A 16741-nucleotide genomic window follows, 5' to 3' on the forward strand; every position below is an offset into this window, starting at 1 on the left:
TTCTTTAAACCAGTCTTGCTATTTATTTTATCATCCCACATCATTGTTAACCCAAACAACACTGCAGGTACTAGGACCCTTGAGCTTTGGTCTTTCCCTCTCTGGACTTTCAAAATGAGGGGCTTGGCTTAGGTGAGCTATTCCTAATTGGGATAGTGGATGTTGGGAGGATAGGAGAGAGGAATTTTTAAAATGGCATTTCAATATTTAGAAAACACTAAGTTTTTTTTAAGCTACAAAAAAGTAAAGTAGGAACAGATCTTCTGAGCTGGCCAAGATCCACAGAGGGCAACTCTAGTTTCACATCTCCTGGTTTCCTGAAGGTGACCTAGAGATTTTCATTTTTACATAAAGGAAGGTATTGGTTCTAAAAGGTTGAGAAAGACTGGATTTGAAAATCCATAAGACCTCATTCAGGTCTAATATCTTTACACTGCATTTTATATAACCTATTATATTGTTATATCAAATTGCCAACTAATGTCTGTCTTCCCCATTGGCCTAGAAGCTTCTCTAAACAGGGATTCATCTTCATCTCTATCACCCACTATAGTGCCTGGCACATAGTAGATGCTTAGTAAATCCTTGCATGTGTGCATGAGTCTATGGATTTCTTAGCTCTAAAAAAATTGTGATGCTACACACGAGGTTGAGCTACACTCTGCCTTTTCAAAAATGTCTTTCTTTCTTTTTCTTTTTTAATTGATCATTCTTGGGTGTTTCTCGCAGAGGGGGATTTGGCAGGGTCATAGGACAATAGTGGAGGGAAGGTCAGCAGATAAACAAGTGAACAAAGGTCTCTGGTTTTCCTAGGCAGAGGACCCTGGGGCCTTCCGCAGTGTTTGTGTCCCTGGGTACTTGAGATTAGGGAGTGGTGATGACTCTTAACGAGCATGCTGCCTTCAAGCATCTGTTTAACAAAGCACATCTTACACCGCCCTTAATCCATTTAACCCTGAGTGGACACAGCACATGTTTCAGAGAGCACCGGGTTGGGGGTAAGGTCAAAGATCAACGGCATCCCAAGGCAGAAGAATTTTTCCCAGTACAGAACAAAATGGAGTCTCCTATGTCTACCTCTTTCCACACAGACACAGCAACAATCTGATTTCTCTATCTTTTCCCCACATTTCCCCCTTTTCTATTTGACAAAACTGCCATCGTCATCATGGCCCGTTCTCAATGAGCTGTTGGGTACACCTCCCAGACGGGGTGGTGGCCGGGCAGAGGGGCTCCTCACTTCCCAGAAGGGGCGGTGGGGCTGAGGCGCTCCCCACATCTCAGACGATGGGTGGCCGGGCAGAGACGCTCCTCACTTCCTAGATGGGATGGCGGCCGGGAAGAGGCGCTCCTCACTTCCCAGACTGGGCAGCCGGGCAGAGGGGCTCCTCACATCCCAGACGATGGGCAGCCAGGCAGAGACGCTCCTCACTTCCCAGACGGGGTGGCGGCCGGGCAGAGGCTGCAATCTCAGCACTTTGGGAAGCCAAGGCAGGCGGCTGGGAGGTGGAGGTTGTAGCGAGCCAAGATCACGCCACTGCACTCCAGCCTGGGCAACATTGAGCACTGAGTGAATGAGACTCCATCTGCAATCCCGGCACCTCAGGAGGCCGAGGCTGGCAGATCACTCCCGGTTAGGAGCTGGAGACCAGCCTGGCCAACACAGCGAAACCCCGTCCCCACCAAAAAAATACGAAAACCAGTCAGGCGTGGCAGCGCACGCCTGCAATCGCAGGCACTCGGCAGGTTGAGGCAGGAGAATCAGGCAGGGAGGTTGCAGTGAGCAGAGATGGCGGCAGTACAGTCCTGCTTCGGCTCGGCATCAGAGGGAGACCGTGGAAAGAGAGGGAGAGGGAGAGGGAGAGGGTCAAAAATGTCTTTCAAGATATTTTTTGATCTATATGGTACTAACCCCTTTGAGGTTTTATTGTAATCAATTCTAGCCATATACAACTCTATGTCCAGAATTTAATAACCCTATTAATTAATGAGAGCTGCTCCAGGGCAAGTACCATTTAGTGACATCTAAATGACTATTCTTTGGCAGAAGAAATGGTTGAAAATGGTGCTTTAGGCTGGGTGCGGTGGCTCACCCCTGTAATCCCAGCACTTTGGGAGGCCAAGGTGGGTGGATTGCCTGAGCTCAGGAGCTTGAGACCAGCCTGGGCAATACGGTGAAACCCCATCTCTATAAAAAATACAAAAATTAGCTGGGCATGGTGGTGCACGCCTGTAATCCCAGCTACCTGGGGGGGCTGAGGTAGGAGGATCACTGGATTCCAGGAGGTTGAGGCTGCAGTGAGCCAAGATCGTGCCACTGCACTCCAGCCTGGGTGACAGAGTGGGACCCTGTCTCAAAAAATACATAAATAAGAAAGGAAAGAAAGGAAAAAGAAAGAAAATGGTGCCTCGGAGTAAGAAACATCTGCCCTGGTTTGCCATGGAAGAGGAGTCTGTGGAGTATATTTGGATGGGCTTTGCCTGATTGAGCTTGCCAGGGAGAGGCGGAGGCACCACTAATTACATGTCTTGCATTATGGGTTGGAAGTAGATACACAGAGCAAATGCTCTGGCCCACAAAGCCCCAAAATGCGATGAAAGCAACGTAGACTTCAAGTTCATTTTCAAAATTCCCAGCAATGCAGAGCAGAGCCAGCTATATGATTTTTCCTCTTGTTTTCACGTGGCACTTAAGACACAAAAGAATAAACCAACTGAAGATCTGAAAATCAACTTGCAAATCCAGAAAAAAAAGTGGCAAAAAATTATAGAAAGTGACTATGTTAACATGTAATTTTTATTAATTAGTAACTCTCTTGAGCCCTTGCTGTCCTTGAACTAGGTCAGCACCATTGCTTTGCTTGACTTTATGCAAACTTGATTACACTCAGTTAAAAATTGCTCTTCTCCAGGTAGGTCTCAGTTATATGACAGCCAAAGGGATCTTCCTAAAGGGAACTTGGGAGGCTGAGGCAGGAGAATCACCTGAGCCTGGGAGGTCGAGGCTGCAGTAAGCTGTGATCACGCCACTGCATTCCAGCCTGGGTGACAGAGTGAGACTCTGTCTCAAATAAGAATAATAGTAATAATAATAATAGAAAGAAAGGAACAAAAGTGGTAGAAGCAGCAGGCACAATGAGAAACCCAAATGGGCGGTGAATGGGTTAAGTGAGCAGCCCTGCCTTGAGGTTCAAAAGAGAAACTCTATAATTACAGAATGGGGAGGCCAGCTTAGCAGCAGCCCATAAAAGTAAAAGCTAAGAGGGTTCAGACAATCTCAAGAAGCCAACAATGAAATGCAGGTGCCCAATGGCTAAATATCTGCCCAGTGGCAGAAGTAGTTGGACTACATTTCCCAGCCTCCCTAGCAGTTGGATGTGGCCATGTGACTGAGTTCTGGCCAACAGAATGTGAGCAGAAGTGAGGTCTTCTATTTCCAGATCTGGTCCATAAATATTGTCCACACATGCTCCTGTATATTTTTTCCCTTTTTATCTTTGTTGTTGTTGTTGAGACAGAGTCTTGCTCTGTCACCCAGGCTGGAGTGCGGTGGCACAATCTTGGCTCACTGCAATCTCCACCTCCCGAGTTCAAGCAATTCTCCTGCCTCGGCCTCCAAAGTAGCTGTGATTACAGGTGCACACTACCACCCCCGACTAATTTTTGTATTTTTAGTAGAGACGGGGTTTCACCATATTGGCCAGGCTGGTCTTGAACTCCTGGCCTCAAGTGATCCACCCGCCTTGGCTTCCCAAAGTGCTGGGATTACAGGCATGAACCACCTCACCTGGCTCTCCCTTTCTATCTTGATACAAATAAAACAGGTGACTTGGGAAGTTGTGTGTTGGATATAACAGAGCCACAGGATGGAAGAGGCCTGAGTCACTGAGTCACTGCTTGGAGTAGAGCTGCTTGACAATCAGAAGTTTATGTGAGAGAGAAATAAACCTATATTAAGGTGTTGAGATATTGTGGTTTATCTGTTTCATTATTTAATTAAATATATAGTCATTGGCTGTATTAATAGAGGGATTGTAGGAAGAGCAAAGGAGGGTGCAGTTTTGCTATTCTGTAGGGGGGATTTGGTCAAACATGCACATAAATGAAAGACAAGAGTGATAAGGAAGTGGGAAATGATCTACTGGGGAGTATAAAAGAAAGGGGCTTCAGCCTAAAGAAAACTTTGGGGTAGAATAATAAGGGCGTATAATATCTATCTTTAAAGTTTTAGAAGTATGTCACAAGGAAGAGGGTTTAGCGTTACGCTGAGGAGTTCCAGAGAGCAGTGCTAGGAGCAAGATTTGGGCTCAATATAAAGAACTTTCCAGCTGGGCGCGGTGGCTCATGCCTGTAATCTCAGCACTTTGGGAGACCAAGGCGGGAGGATCATTGGAGGTCAGGAGTTCGCAACCAGCCTGACCAACATGGTGAAACCCCTACTCTACCAAAAATACAAAAACATTAGCCGGGCGTGGTGGCGCATCCCTATAGTCCCAGCTACTCTGGAGGCTGAGGCAGGAGAATCGCTTGAACCCGGGAGGCGGAGATTGCAGTGAGCTGAGATTGCACCACTGCACTCCAGCCTAGACAACGGAGTGAGACTCCATCTCAGATAAAAAAAAAAAAAAAAAGAAAAGAACTTTCCAATAATTAGCACTTCCCCAAAGTGAACTGGCCTTTCTTAAAGCCTTCTTCTGTTGATTAACCATTCAGCATCCATTTACCCCTTCTTCTCTGACTACAGAACCCCAATTTTGTTGAAGTATTGTCCTCATGTGATTATGGGAGAGGGAACTCTATGCCCAGTTCTAGGGATGGATCCTGATTAGTCCAAGCCATTCAGCACATGGCATTCTCTTAGTGGCTCTTGCTGGTCCAAAGGTTGGTACATACCCTAAGCCAACCCAATCAGACTTAAAGGAAGGTCTTGTTCCTTTAAGGAACATGGTTAGGAGAGAGGGTTTCCCCCTTTCCTGCTGGACATTCATCAGAACTCATTAGTCTTAACTGTCACTGACAGCCATCTTGTGGCCAAGAGGGAAACCAGCTTTAGGATGAAACCAGCACTGAGGATGGCAGAGCAGAGAGATGAAAAGGACCTGTCCATTAAGCTGCTGATCATCCTGAGCCTGAAGGCTCTTCTATCCTTCGATTTCACTTTGAGTTGGAGTTTCCATTATTTCTAGTTTGAAACATCCTAACTGATACATGGATCCTGAAGAGGTTGAGGAATACAGGTTGAATATTGCCTTGTTATCAGAACTGCTGGAGGGTTATTCTACCCTGGGCAAGTAGGCGGGCCTCTCAGGGTACATCCAACTCTGAGACTCATAAACTCTGGTAAAGGACTTACAGCTAACTTCATTTAAATTAAAACATAGGCTTCCTTACAAGTGTCTGGAAATCCATTTTGTTACAATCATGTGTTGGATTTTGGCAGTTACACGTCTGACCTACTCCCTTCCTGCCTCCATTTCCCTTTGTAGGAAGTTTCCTGTAACAGAGACAATTCTTTGTCCACTGAAGATTTGAACTTCTAGAGTATAGATTTATTTATTTATTTATTTATTTATTTATTTATTTGGAGACAGAGTCTTCCTCTGTCACCCAGGCTAGAGTGTAGTGGCGCGATCTCGGCTCACTGCAACCTCCGCCTCCCAGGTTGAAGCAATTCTCCTGCCTCAGCCTCCCGAGTAGCTGGGATTACAGGTGCCCGCCACCATGCCCAGCTAATTTTTGTATTTTTAATAGAGACGGGGTTTCACCATCTTGGCAAGTCTGGTCTCTAACTCCTGACCTCGTGATCCACCTGCCTTGGCCTCCCAAAGTGCTGGGATTATAGGCATGAGCCACCACACCTGGCCACAGAGTGTAGAATTATTGATGTAAGCAGCTGCTTACTAGGAATTACATTTCCTAAGTCTCCTTACATGTAGTTGAGGCCAGAGACTTGTTCTCCCCAGTGGAACGGTAGCAATAGTGATATATATCACATCTGGGTCAAGAAACTTAAGCAGTGAGTGTACATTCATTGTCTTTGTTCATTCTCCAGTTGAATACAAAGGACTCTAAAGCCCAAGAGGAGGGTGGAGCCACAATATGAAAGCAATCTGGGTAGCGAATACTCATGTGGAAGGTTGACCACCAACCAGAAATACTCATGTGTGTTATACAGTTACATGACTGAGGAATGCACTTTCACTGTGTTAAGCTGTTAAACTTTGGGGTTCGTTTGTTGCTGCAGTTAGCATTGCCCTAACTGATACACCTCCATTGTGCATGGTCTCAGTAGGAGGGCCATAGCCATCTCGGCCACCTGCTCATGCTCTCATTACAGAAGCTGAAGGGGTCCAGCCTGGTTCAGCTGCTCCCTGGTTCAGCCTACATTTAAATAGGCAATTAGACACTTGCTCCTGGGATACTGAGTCTCAAATAAGGGACACAAAGATGCAGGGAAAGTTAAGAATCAGACATATAACAGTGGTAAGAGAAACTTGAGGAAAATATGGTGCTTATGGGCAATTGAGCTTTGGCTGAGGTTTCTACTACTTCAGGAGCACACTTGGGTCCTGCTGGTTGTCCAAGCATTGTCCTCCAGCTTCTCATTGATTCTGTTAGCTCCTGATAGCCAGCTAATTAATTCCCCCTTTGCTTAAAATAATCAGAATTCTTTTCTTGCTTGTAATCACTTGGGGGTGCATAATAAGTGAAGGCTTTCCCTTACAAAATTCTGTATTTATCTCAGCATTTAACTCTGCCCTACCATCTTAGATTCATGATCTAACAGCAGTTGAGGTTGGCACCTCTCAATTTCCTCCTTTCATTGACTGCCTATCCAGATAATCAAGTCATTATTTATTTTTTTCCTTTTGTTGATAGTTTGGTCTCTGTCCCAGCTTTCAGCAATTATTTTCCTCTCTTGCCGTACTTACAGATTGTCCTCACCTATGCATTTTTATGACATTTCTACTTGTTAACCATTTCTAGTATTGAGTTGTACCATCCAATTAGCAATCTGTAACATTTTTCTGATGGTAGATGGGCATAGTTGGCAGAGAAAGCACTGAACCCATTGTCCTAGACACCTGTTTCTGTTACTTACAAGATATGTGACCTTGGGCAAATCATTGAACTTGTCTGTTCCAGAGACTTGTTTTGCAAAGTATTAGAATAAAAGACTATACGAAAATCTCAGGATCAGTTACAATGACAACAGTTAATTAAAAGCCAAATAGCTAGAGAAATACAGTTGGAGAGAAGGTAGGAAAGTATGAAGGCAGGAAATCTACGACCTTGCCTGCGAAGTCAGGAGGTGAGAGGTAGGAATCAAGGAGGGGCTATTCATTGGTACATGCACACTGCCATCAGCTGATGGGAACTACACAATCATGTTTTTCTTTTTCAGCTGACTTTATACTTTCGGTTCATCCTTAAATACCACTCCTGAAGAGAATCCAAGATGAGCAGTGGCCCCGCTTCAACATTTTATCCACTCCTTACACATAGTGAATACAAGACAAATTTGATACCCCACAGCTATCTTTTACATCATTCAATTTAATTTCTCAATTACAAATTCTTTTGCAACATCTCTGATTAGCTGTTCATATTTGGAACTGAACTGCATTAAAAACTCCATCTCTGCCTCCCAAGGTGTACTGGGGACAAGATTTGGTTCCTTCTAACACTAGGCCTCAGTTTCCTCATCTGCAAAATGGGGTAGCTAAACTGAAGCCCCCAGGGTTCAGTCTCAGGTCCCAGTGCACTGTGGTGCTGGAACACAATCTTGTGACTCCTGAACATCTGTTTAGACTCCGGATGGAGTTAGCTCAGCCTCCTCTGCCTTGTGTTTTACATGAGCCATCTATGCAGATGTTTTGTACACTGGGTACATGATTTCAACAACTTGACCACAGACAGGGCTTCCTTCATGACTTCCCATGCGTTGAGGCCTCTCTTTGTCATCCACTGTCCAGCCTGCCTTTGTCTTCTCACTGTTCTTTCTCTTCAGCTACCTCATGTACACATCTGCCCTTTCCCTTTACTTCCTCAAAGCAAAGGATGAACTACCTGGAGTTTTTCCTCTTGTTGAATACCTTCTCTTCCCTTCACTGGGGTGGAGATTGTTGTCATGGTAACCTACAGCCAAAGGTTCTAAGGTCAACACTAAATCCAGCCCAATGGACTCATATACATGGCTGCAGAAGGTCAGGACAGAATGTTTCTCCAAAACTGAAGATTTGCTAATAAAAAACACAGTATTTAGCTGCTCTGACAACTTTTCATAAAATTTTCCCTCTTTTCTTTAGGAGTCACTTGACAAATAAGAGAGGACGGGGGCCAATTTAGTTCAATTTGCTAATCTTTTTGAATGTTTTTATAGATAGATGCATTCATCTCAAACCATCTTTTGCCTTTGAAAAAATTATCTTCTCCTCTAAAGCATATTCTCTTGAACTTTACCCAAGAGGAAAAAAGAAATGCAGGAAACATGAGCTTAAATAACTAATAATATTCAGATAAAATTCATCAGATATTATTCAAATAAATATTTTGAGCAGTATCCTCTCCCAGCCACACCTATATACGCATACCTACACCCTTGTCTAACTACCTCCCATATAACCAGATGAAACTTGAAGAAAAAAAAAGTAATGACTCCACAGAGTTTGGAAAATGCTGGGCTAGCTCTGCCTTTCTGGTTATTCCACATAGGTCCAAGGCCAATTATAGAAGCAGTTGGTTAAGGACAATATGGTACCATGGGGAGTTGGAGGGTTATAGAATGCGTGAGCCAGGCAAATTCTTTTCAAGTGGAGCTTACAATAATTGAAAATAAGGAGGCTTAGAATGTAGGAATTCCAGCATTTTAGGTGCCATCATGAAACATTAGGAGCAGCCGGGGCCCCAAGATTCAGGCGAGCTCTCCGTTTGAGGCTTGGAATAAAAGGCATGTTGCTAACTGTGACGAAGCTGAAAGGATCCACGCACAGCCTAGGAGCAGAAAGGATCTGCCCCTAGGCTGTCAGACTGTATTTGTGTCTGTCTGAACTGTTCTGAAAAGATCCTCCTTTCCTGAATCACTAAGACCCCCAGACAATAGAGGAACGGAGTGGCAACGCTCCCTGTGCTAAGCAACAGATTGGAGATGTGGGAGTGGGAGTGGGAGCTTTTATCTTGGCTCTGTTACTCACAGCCACCACTGAACCCAAGGCTAATGGCCTCAGCTTCCTTGGCTACTCGGGTGGAGGTGGTCCAAGACAGTAAGTCACAATGCGATACGCTGCCCCCTCCAGTTTAAGCTACTATCATTTCACACTGGGGTTTTAGCAGCAGCCTTTCACTTGGTCTCCTTGCTTCCACTCTTACCTCCCTATAGCCTACTGTCTACCCACACCAAAGCCAGAGTGATCCTCACAAAATACAAGTCAAATTATGTCCCTCCTCTGTTCAAACCCCTCCGATGGCTTCCTATTCTTACTATAACTTACAAGGTCCTACACAATCTGCCCCACACCCCCATTACTTCTCTAACCTCATGAACGATTACCTTCTCCCTCTGTTACTTTGTTCCAAACATACTGGCATTCTTACTTGAACTTTCAATTCATGCTTCAGAGCTTCTGCAATTGCTGTTTCCTCTGCCTTGAATGGTCTTTCAGCAACTACCTGTATTACTTGTTGCTTCACCTACTTCAGATCTTTTCTCAGAGGCTGTCTTCCAAATGAGGCCTTCTCTTATCACCTTATTTAAAATTGTACCTGAGTGATGTCACCAACATGGTGGAATAGGAAGCTCCTAACTCTCCCTCCACCAGTGGACACACCAAATAAACATCTATCCACGGATCAATTCCCTCTGAGAGAAAGTCAGAGACTGGTCAAGAGACTCCTACCCACAAGGCAACTGAGAAAACATTCACCTCAAATGATACGCTTGGGTATGGACACCACCTCAGGCACTGTGCCAAAAAATTGGGAAAGGAATCCCCAACACCCAGTTTCTTCCTGTGGAGAGGAGGATCTGGATCTCACATATAGGGCCCAAACCCTAAGTTTCCCCATGGTTTGACTCTTAATTCACCAACTACAAAAGCAGGGGGGGATTAGACACACTGATGTCCCCTAGACCATAACAAAAAAAAGTGGTGAGTTTATAATGGTGCACGAGCACTTCCAGGGCCTTCATCCCCCTGGGAACAGTGCAAAGCAGGGGCTTAAAACAACACAGCCATCTGTTTGGGTTTGAAAAACATCCCTCCAGCAGCTGCCTGGCAGCCTGGCTTCTAACTTGCATCAGGAAGTTAAAGAGACAGTCAAGTATTAGCCTGCTGCCAGCCTTGGAAGAGTTTGCACTCACATCAAGCACCCCAACTCTTACAACGTCTACCTAAGAGATTGCATACTAAATCTCCTAGCTCTGGGAGCAGAAGGAACTAGCATACATGTGTCTCTCTAGACTGCAGGAAGAGGAGCAGTGGCTTTATGCCAGCCTGCAAGCTTTTTAAGGGACTCCATCCCCCCTAGGATCAATACTGAGAAGGGGCCTGTTTCTCTCCAGAAGGGGTTTATAAAGCATCCCTCCAGTAGTTAACTGGTGGTCTGACTTCTAACTAACTTACATTGGGGAGTTAAAGGGACAGTCAATAACCCACCAGCAGCCTAGGAGGAATTTGCACTCAAAATAAAAGCCCCAACTCTTACCTGCATTTATAATAAATCTCCTAGCTCTGAGAGCAGAAAGGACCAGCATACATATTTATCTCTAGGTCACAGGAAAAAAAGCATTTTTAAACAGGTATGCAAGTACCTTCAGGGAATTTATCGCCCTGGAGTGATGCAGAGAAGGGGCCTCCAAAAACACAACCCCCTGTTTCTCCCCAGTAAGTGTTTATGACACACATCAGGAGCCCCAGTTTTTAAAGCTGCCTCCTGAAGGACTCTATCGTCAACTTAGTAGCTCTGGGAACAGAAGGGACTAGGCATATGCAGGTCTCCCTTGATCCAAGAACAAAGAGATGGTTTTAAAGGGCAATCCAAACATTCCCAGGGGCTACATCTCCTTGGAGCAGTACAGGAAAGGAGCAGGAATGTGCAGCTCTCACTTTCTTTCCAGAAGGGGCTTATGACACACACTTCCAGTGGCTACTTGATGAGTTGGTCTCCAATGAACTTGCATTGGGGAATTAACAAGGTAAACAAACAATAGCCCTTTGGTAGCCAGAGCCAGAGCTCCACACTTCATGGGACCTCCACCTGGATCACCTCAGAGATAAATCCAGGCCTATCTATTCTTTTTTGGAAGGAATTTGGCTATGCTCAGAGTGTCATGACCTAGCTCTGGAAGTCAAGTGGGCTTTGTGATCCTGAGTGACCCAAGACCATAGAAGACAAAGAGATGGAATATAACAAGTTCACACCCAGTAGCTAGTCCTCCAGGATGAGAAGGTGCAGGCTGAAAGTGAGTCCAAGTATTTACCACAGATCTTCTCCCTAGCTTAGTGCAGAGAGAGTTGGAGATAAACACTCACATCCAGCCTCATCATAAAGATAGAAAAAAACGAACACTTCCAACACCCCAACCTTTCCAGTTACATTTAAATACCCTGGATCCTATCATACCAGTCTTGGGGTACTGACAAGATGTGGCACATCCTAGGCTCCAGGGGACCACCATAAACAGAGATGGTAGTCTGGACAAACACAAAAATTAGAGAGGTGTCTTACAATTTCTGGCCAGATGGATTGGTGAAAACCTTCTCCTACACAAGGCTAGTCTAACAAGACAGAGAGAAGTAAGTGGCTTATAAAATGCACAGAAACCAACACAGAGAATCAAGGAAAATGAAGAAATGGGGAATATATTCCAAACAAAAGAACAAGATAAATTTCCAGAAAGCAGCCTGAATGAAATGGAGTTCTGTGATTTACCCAATAGGGAATTCAAAGTAATGGTCATAAAGATGCTTAGAAAAGACAAGACAGCAATGTAAGAACAAGCTGGGAACTTCAATGAAGAGATAGAAAGTATACAAAAGTACTAAACAGAAATCATAAATCTGAAGATGCTATGACTGAACTGAAAAATTCAATAGAGGAGTTCAACAACAGAGTAGATCAAGCAGAAGAAAGGATCAGTGAACTTGAAGACAGGTCACTGGAAATCATCCAGTCTGAGGAGCAAAAAGAAAAAAGAATGAAAAAGAGTGACGATAGCTTAAGAGACCAATGGGACACCATCAAGTGGGGCAACTTATGCATTATCAGTGTACCAGAAGGAGAAGAAGTGGAGAAAAGGACAGAAAACATATTCAAAGAAATAGTGCCAGAAAACTTCCCAAGTCTATGGAATGAATGAAAAGCCAGATCCAGGAAGCCTGTAGGACATCAAATAAGATGAATCCAAAGAGAGCCACACCACAACACATCATAGGCAGATTGTCCAATTTAAAGACAGAAAGTATTGAAAGCAGCAAGAGAAAAGAATTGTCATATATAGTAGAACCCCCATAAAGCCACAAGAAGACTTCTCAACAGAAACCTTGCAAGCCAGAAGGGAGTGGGATAATATATTCAAAATCCTAAAAGAAAAAGACTGTTAACCAAAAATATTATACCTAAGAATCCTGTCTTTCAAAAACAAAAGGGTGATAAAGGTTTTCTCAGACAAACGAAAGTTGAGAGGATGTTTCACCACTAGACATGCATTGCAAAAAATGCTAAAGGAGGTTCTTCAAGCTGAAGGAAGAGGACACTAATTAGTGACATAAAATTACATGAAAGTATAAAACTCACTGGTAAAATAAGTACATTGTCAAACCCAAAACACTCTAATACTGTAATGGTGGTGTGTAAATCCATTGTATCTCTAGTATAAAGGTCAAAAGGCAAAACTAGTAAAAACAACTAAAGTTACAATAATTTGCTAAGGGATACATACTATTAAAAGATGTAAACTGTGACATAAAAACATAAAATGTGGGAGGAGGGGGTGTAAAAGTGGAGAGTTTGTGTATGCAATCAAAATTATGCTATCAGAGTAAATTAATCCATTATAAGATGTTTTATGTAAGCCTCAGGGTAGCCACAAACCAAAAAACTTGTAGTAGATCCACAAAAGATAAAAAGAAAAGAACCAAAGCATACCACCACAGAAAGCCATCCAATCACAGAGGAAGAAAGCAAGAGACGAAGAAGAGAACAAAAGATCTAAAAAACAACTATAAAACAGTTAACAAAATGGCAGGAGTAAGGCAGTACCTATCAATAATAACCTTGAATGTAAATGTATTAAATTCTCCAATTAAAAGATGTAGAGTGGCTGAATGAATTAAAAAAAAAAACTGGCTGGGCATGGTGGCTTATGTCTGTAATCTCAGCACTTTGGGAGGCCAAGGTGAGTGGATCACTTGAGCCTAAGAGTTCAAGACCAGCCTGGCCAACATGGTGAAACCCCATCTCTACTAAAAATATGAAAATTAGCCAGGTGTGGTGGTGCACACCTGTAGTCCCAGCTACTTGGGAGGCTGAGACAGGAGAATCACTTGAACCTGGGAGGCGGAGGTTGCAGTGAGTTCAGACTGCACCACTGCACTCCAGCCTGGGCAACAGAGTGAGACTCCATCTTAAAAACAAACAAACAAACAAAACACTATATGTAGCCTACAAGACTCACCTCACCTTAAGGATATGCATAGACTAAAAGTGAAGGGATGGAAAAAGGATATTTTATGCAAATGGAAATCAAAAGAGAGCAGGGGTAGCTATGCTTGAGTCAAAAATTGTAAAAAGAGACAAATAAGGTCATTATAAATAATAAAGACGTCAATTCAGCAAGAGGATATAACAACTGTAAATATATATGCAATCAATACTGGAGCACCCAGATATATAAAGCAAATATTAATAGACCTAAAGGGAGAGATTTACAACAATACAGTAATAGTAGGGGACTTCAACACCCCACTTTCAGCAATGTACAGATCATTCAGACAGAAAATCAACAAAGAAACATCAGAGTTCAACTACACCCCAGACCAAATAGACCTACCTGACATTTAGAGAACATTTCATTCAACAGGTGCAGAATAGACATTATTCTCATTGGCACATGGAACATTTTTCAGGATGGACGATATGTTAGGCCACAAAACAGCCTTAACAAATTTTTAAAAATTGAAATCATATCAAGTATCTTTTCTGATCACAATGGAATAAAACTAAAAATCAATAACAGGAGGAACTTTGGAAACTGAACAAATTCATGGAAATTAAGCAACATGCTCCTGAATGACCAATGTTGAATGGAGAAATTAAGAAGGAAATTAAAACTTTTTTTGAACAAACAAAAATGGAAAAACAACATACAAAAACCTATGGGATATAGCAAAAACAGTACTAAGAGAGAGCTTATAGCAATAAATGCCTACCTCCAAAAAGTAGAGTGATTTTAAATAAACAACCTAATTATGCACTCAAGGAACTAGAAAAGCAAGAATAAACCAAACTGAAAATTAGCAGAAGGCAAGAAATAATAATGATCAGAGAAGAAATAACTGAAATTGAGACTTAAAAATAAAAAAATTAACAAAACAAAGAGTTTTTTGAAAAGATAAACAAAATTGACAAACCTTTAGCTGAACTAGAAAAAAAGAAGACCCAAATAAATCAGAGATGAAAAAGGAGACATTACAACTAATGCTAAAGATATATGAAGAATCATTTGAGACTATTATGAACCACTGACTACACATCAACAAACTGGAAAATCTAGAAGAAACAGATAAATTTATAAACATATACAACCTAACAAGTTTGAATGATGAAGAAATAGAAAATCTGAAAAGAACAATAATGAGTAATGAGGTTGAGTCAATGATAAAAAGTCTCTCAACAAAGGAAAGCCCAGGACTGGATAGCTTTACTGCTGAATTCTACTGAAGAAGAACACCAATTCTTCTCAAACTATTCAAAAAAAAAAAAAAAAAAAAGAAGGGGATGGGAGTTTTGCAAACTTATTCTTTGAGGCCAGAATTATCCTGATATCAAAACCAGACATGGATGCAACAACAACAAATACAACTAAAGGACATTATCCTTGATGAACATAGATGTAAAAATCCCCAACAAAATAATAGCAAATGAAATCCAATAGCACACCAAAGAATACTATACACCATGATCAAATGGGATTTATCCCAGGGATGCAAACGTGATTCAATATATGCAAATCAATACACATAATACATTACATTAACTAATGAAAAGACAAAACCATATGATCATCTCAGTAGGTGCAGAAAAAGAATTTGATAAAATTCAACATCCCTTCATAATAAAAAAACCCTTTCAAATTAAATATAGAATGTACTTCAAAACAATAAAGGCCAAATATGACAAACCCACAGCTAACATCATACCGAATAGGGAAAAGTGGAAAGCCTTTCCTCTAAGATCCGGAACAATACAAAGATGCCCATTTTCAGCACTTTTTTCAACACAGTACAAAGCAAGAGAGGAAGTTTTAGCCAGAGCAGTTAGGCAAGAGAAAGAAATAAAGGGCATCCAAATTGGAAAGGAGAAAGTCAAACTGTCACTGTTTACAGATAACATAATCTTATATTGAGGAAAACCTAAAGACTACACTAAAAGACTGTTAGAGCTGATAAATAAATTCAGTAAATTTGCAAGATAAAAAATCAACTTACAAACATCTATAGAAACAGTGATATTACTATAGAAACATTGTTTCTATACACCAATAATGAACAATATGAAAAGAAATCAAGAAAGCAATCCCATTTACAATAGCTACAAAAAAATAAAATACCTAAGAATAAACTTAATGAGGTAAAAGATCTCTACAATGAAAACTATAAAACACTGATGAAAGAATCGAACAGGGTACACATTAAAAAATGGAAAGATATCTCATGATCATGGATTGTAAGAGTTAATATTGTTAAGATGTCCATACTACCCAAAGTGATCTACAGATTCAATTCAATCCCTGTCAAAATTCCAATAACATTTTTGACAGAAATAGAAAAAACAATCCTAAAATTCAGATGGCAACCACAAAAGACCCTGAACAGCCAAAGCAATCCTGAGTAAACAGAACATAGCTGATAGCATCCCCCTATCTGACTGCAAGATATACTACAAAGCTATAGTAACCAAAACAACATGGTACTTGCATAAAAACAGATACATAGACCAATGGACCAGAGGAGAAAACCCAGAAATGAATCTATATCTTTATAGCCAACTGACTTTTGACAAACGTGCCAAGAACATACATTGGAGAAAGAACACCCTCTTCAATAAATAGTGCTGTGAAAATTGGATATCCATATGCAGAAGAATGAAACTAGACCCCTATCTCTCACCATATACAAAAATTAATTCAAGATAGATAAAAGATTAAATGTAAGACCAAGGCCTATAAAACTACTGGAAGAAAACACAGGGGATATGCTTCAGGACATTGGTCTGAGCAAAGATTTTTTGGATGAGACCTCAAAAAGCACAGGCCATAAAATAAAAAATAGACAAATGGGATGATATCCAACCTAAAAGCTTCTGCACAACAAAGGAAACAACAAAATAAAGAGAACCTAGAGAATGGGAGAAAATATTTGCAAACAGTTCAACTGACAAAGAACTAATATCCAAAATATATAAGGAACTCAAACAACTCAATAGGAAAACAAACAAACAAAAAACCAAATAATCTGATTTA

This window comes from Pan paniscus, chromosome X (assembly GCF_029289425.2).
Source record: "Pan paniscus chromosome X, NHGRI_mPanPan1-v2.0_pri, whole genome shotgun sequence".
Taxonomy (NCBI): Eukaryota; Metazoa; Chordata; class Mammalia; order Primates; family Hominidae; genus Pan; species Pan paniscus.